The sequence below is a fragment of the Penaeus vannamei genome, chromosome 2, assembly GCF_042767895.1.
Source record: "Penaeus vannamei isolate JL-2024 chromosome 2, ASM4276789v1, whole genome shotgun sequence".
Taxonomy (NCBI): domain Eukaryota; kingdom Metazoa; phylum Arthropoda; class Malacostraca; order Decapoda; family Penaeidae; genus Penaeus; species Penaeus vannamei.
In genome coordinates this window covers 13,223,317-13,228,316 of record NC_091550.1, presented here as the reverse complement: position 1 = coordinate 13,228,316, position 5,000 = coordinate 13,223,317, and positions in this window count along the sequence as shown.

The following is a 5,000-nucleotide window of genomic DNA, read 5'->3' as shown; positions in this document are numbered from 1 at the left end:
ATAATGGTAACAAAAAAAATAAATGAACAAAAATCGTGTCTTATAACTATCGAGTGGATTTTGTTAAGGGTGATGAGTATAGGAGCAGCAGCAGTAGTAGTCGTAGTAGTAACGGCAACAACAGTAGTAGCACTAACAGTAGCAGTAGTAACAGAAGTAGCAGTTATAGCATTAATAGTAGCACTAGTAGCAGCAGCACCAATAGCAGTAGACAGAGTAATAGTTGTAGTAATAAAAACGTGATAATAGTGATTATGATAGGAAAACAATACTACAATAATAATAACAAAAATTATTGCAAAAACAATGAATACTCTTCAGTGAAGGCGTAAAAATAACAAATCATCATAACGATAACATCAGCATTAAAAGACATCATAAAAATTCACCACAAAAATCACACACGAGCAATCTCGCCGACCACTTTCACAATCCCGACAACGACTTCAATTCGCTCATCCACCCCACCCCTACCCCTCCACCTTCCATCCCCAGCCTCTCCACCCATGCTCCCCAACCCCTCCACCTTCCCTCGCCAGTCCCTCCACCTATACTACCTAGTCCCCTCCACTCTCCAACCCCTCTCCTCTTCTTCGCTCTCCAGCACCTCCACCTATACTCCCTAGCCCCTCCACCTATACTCCCCACCCTCCACGTCCACCTTCCCTCCCCATCCTCCTCCTCCTCCTCCTCCTCCTCCTCCGCCCTCTCCCCTTCACCTAATTCCCAACTCCATCGCCTCCTCAACAACTCTCCCTCTCTTCTCGCCTTCTCTCTCTTTCCCACCACTTTCCCCACTATTTTCCCTTCTAACCACCCATTCACCCCCAACCCCACCCTCGCTCCCAACTCTCCTCCTACAGGGATACGAAGCGCCGACCGACCAACCGACCGACCGACCGACTGACTGACTTGATTGACCGACCGACTGACTGACTTACTTGACTGACCGACCAACCAACCAGCAATTACATCCGAACCGCCACCGCCACCGCCACCGCCACCGCCGCCGTTTACCGCGAAAGCATGCAAATGACGTTAAGTTACACGAACCAGCGCCAATGGAGATCGAGGTAATAGCGTTTAACCCGCGCCCGGACACTCGCTGGCACGCGGGCGGGACGGGACGGGACGGGCGGGGCGGGGCGGGACGGGAAGAGAGGAGGGGGAGGAGGGGGTGTCGCAGAGCCCGCCCGCCCGCCCGCCCGCTCGCTCTCCCGCCCGGCCCAGCGCTCGCTCAAAAGGATTAATTCTCGACTCCTCTCCCTGATTAGGTAGGAAAGCTCGCATCGACTTCCTCCGACAACGGCTCCTCTTCCTCCTCCGTTTATTAAGACATTTTTTTTCTCTCTCTCTTTTTCTTCTCATCTCCTCCTTCCTCTTTCTATCCGCAGTATCATAGCTGCTTCCTCATTCTCTCTTCCTCTGTTCATCTTATTTTCCCATTTTCTTCTTCCTCCTCCTTCATCTCCACCACTTCCCCTTCCACCAACTCCTACTCCATCGCTACTCCCACCACCTCCACCCCCAACCTCCCTAATCATCCTACCCCCCTAACCCACTCCTCCCCCAATCCCCTCTCACCCCATCCTCCACCAACTCCCCCACCACCCCGCTACTCCCCCCACCCAGTCCTACCCCCCCAACCCCATCCCCCCCAACTCCCACCCCACCCTGCTACTCCCCCTACCACTCCCACCCCTCTTCGCGACATCGGCAACCATCGGAACGGGATTTCACTCCGACTCGAATCTTAAATGGATTATATACTGAAGGGAGGGAATCTGGCATTGCACTCGCGCTCGCTCAGCAACCCCCAATTTGCTGCAATATTCCCGCGCAGAGACGATTGAAATGGGTAAAAAAAAAATGAAGAGAGGGGAAAAAAGGTAAAAAATCAAAAGTGAAAGGTTGGGTAGGGCGGGGATGGTGGTGGTGGTGGTGAGGGGGGGGGGGGGTTACTGCCTGTAAGAGATGAACACTGGAGAACCCGTTTTGAATGACGTCACGCATCATGATCTTGCCCGATGGTGAGATGTGTCGTGACGTCATCTTATCCGCTCTTGCTATTGGCTAGCACACCTCGACCGACGTTTGAAGCTACGCCCATTCAAATTACGCCGTTATATCAATCTTTCATTTTGAAATATGCAAGAAAGTACAATAATATAAGCAAAATTCACACCTATTCACCGATGACGTCACGACTTAACACTCCCGCCTCCTGCTGCGTTGCTTCACCTTATGACGTCACGCAACCAACGCTTCCTAATGGCCACAAGATACACAAGGGGGGAGGAGAGAGGGAGAGGGAAAGAAAGAGGAGGAGGGATTGGGGAGAGAGAGAGGGAGGAGGAAAGAAAGAGGATTGAGTGGGGAGAGAAGTAGGGAGAGGGAAAGAGAGAGAGGAAGGGTATAAGTGAGAGAGAGGGCGAAAGAGAGAGGTGCAGGGAGTGGGGAGAGAAAGGGGAATAAGGAAAGAGAGTTGAGAGAGAGGAGAGGAGTGACGAGAGAGGAGAAAGAAGAGAGATGCGCGAAAAGAAAAAGAAGAGAGAAAAATAAAACAAGAAAAAAAAGAGAAGCGAAAGATACAAGAAAAAAGGAGAAAGAAGCGAGTCAAAGAAAACAGGAAGCGAGATACAACCAACATGTAAAAAAAAAAGTAAATAAAGAATAAAAAAACGGGAACCAAAAATGAAGAAATAACCAAAAAAAAGACTAACTAATAAAAAGGAAGAAAAACAAAAAGGGAGAATATACTGAAGGAGGAGAGAAACAGCTTGATGACGTCGGCTGTAAACGGGCTGGATGGATGAGCGCGTCAGCTTTTAGCATCTGTTAATTGTGTTAAATTAGAGTTGGATGAGGTGCAAGGAGGGGATTAGAGGGGGGAGAGGGAGAAAGGGAGAGGGGGAGGGAGAGGGGGAAGGGAGAAAGGGAGAAGAGAAGGGAGAAAGGGAGAGAGGGGAGGGAGAAAGGGAGAGGGGGGGGTAGAAAGGGAGAGGGGGAGGGAGAAAGGGAGAGGGGGAGGGAGAAAGGGAGAGGAGGGGGGGAGAAAGGGAGAGGGGGAGGGAGATTAGAAGATTAGAGGGGAAGGGAGAGGGAGATTAGAGGGAGAAAGGGAGAGGGGAAGAGGGAAAGAGAGAGGTGAGAGTGAGAAAGGGTAAGGGGAGAGAGACAGAAAGGGGGAATTATGAAATAGAGAGAAAAAGAGAGCAGGATAACGGAAAGGCTTGGTGGGAAAGGAAGAGCGAGAAAGCGAGCGAAAGAAAGAAAGAGATAGCCTAGGAAAGGTAGAGGAAGATGGAGAAAAGAAACCAGACCCGAAGAGATTGTAGATTCGGAGAAAGAAAAAGAAGAGGAAAAAGGAACTAACCAAAAATAAGAGAAAAATATACTGGGAACAGATCCGCCCTTCATTTCTTTCATCCCGCCTCCCAACTATCCTCCCTCCCACTCATTCACCTTCCCTCCTGCCCACCTACCTACCCAACCACCCTCCTTCGCTCCCTCCCTCCCTCCTTCCCTCTCACCTACCCAACCACCCTCCTTCGCTCCCTCCCTCCCTCCTTCCCTCTCACCTACCCAACCACCCTCCTTCGCTCCCTCCCTCCCTCTTTCCCTCTCACCTAACCAACCACCCTCCTTCGCTCCCTCCCACCCTCTTTCCTCCCCACCTACCCGACACCCTCCTTCGCTCCCTCCCTCTCTCCCTCCCACCTACTCAACCACCTTCCTTCGCCCCCTCCCTCCCTCCCAACAACCCATCCTCCTCCTCTCCATCCCTACCTCCCACCCACCCATCCTCCCTCCCTCCCACTCACCCTCCCTCCCTCCCAACAACCCATCCTCCTCCTCTCCATCCCTCCCAACCTCCCACCCTCCCTCCTATCCTCTCCATCACACTCTACAACTCACTCTCTACATCTCGGCAAACATCCTTCATGATCGACAGAGGGATCGTGTCTCCGGCCCCGAAATGACACGCTGATATTAATGAGCATCTCCAAGACGGCGGCTGAGGGAGAGGGGGGGGAGAGGGGGGGGTAGGAGGGAGAAGGGGGGGAGGTAGGAGGAGGGAGAAGAGGGAGGGAGCGGGGGAGAGCGGGGAATACCAAGGAAAACACGCGGGGGAAGAGTAGGCGGGCTGGAAGAGAAGAGAGAAAGGGGGGGGGGAGGGAGGGAGGGAGGAGGAAGAGAGAGAGGGAGGGAGGGGGGGGAGAGGGGGAGGGGGTGGGAGGAGGAAGAGAGGGAGGGGGAGGGGAGGGAGGAGGAAGGGGGGAGGGGGGGAGGGGGGGAGGGAGGGAGGGAGAGAGGGAGAGAAGCACACGAGAAAGTGAACGTTAATTTGAAAGAAAATGGTGAGAGAACGATAGAATGAAAATTAAGAAAGGAGAATACAGAGATAGAGACTGAGAAATACAAATGATGAGTGTGGGAGAGAGAGAGAGAGAGGATGAAAATCAAAATAAGCCAAAGCAAATGAAAACAGAGTGCCTTCGCTCCAGGATACAAATTGAGGAGTGAAGTAGGTGCCTGAGCGATGCGATTCTCTTTCTTCTCTCTTTGTCTTTCTCTTTCTCTCTTTCTCTCTTTCTCTCTCTCTCTTTACTTCTTCCTAACACCCTGCTCTCCCTTCTCATATCTCCTTCCTTCCTGTCTCTCTCACCCGCTTACATCCTTATCGTTCCTTCCTTCCCTACTACCCTCTCCCCCATATCTCCTCTTTCCCCTCCTTCCCCTTATCCTTCGCCCGCTTCCTCTTCGCCACTTAACCTCCTCCGCCCACGCTAACACTGCCATCATTCAGACTCAATCTCGGGCCCGCGGTGCCAAAGCAGCCCTCGCGCCGCCCTGTTGCCTGGCCGTGCTTGGCCGTCCCGCGCGTGACGCATCGCCTTCATCTCCTCTTTCTCGCTCTTTCCTTCTCTCTGTCTCTGTCTCTTTCTCTGTCTCTGTCTGTCATTCTCTATCTGTCTGCCTCTGTCTCTCTGTCTGTC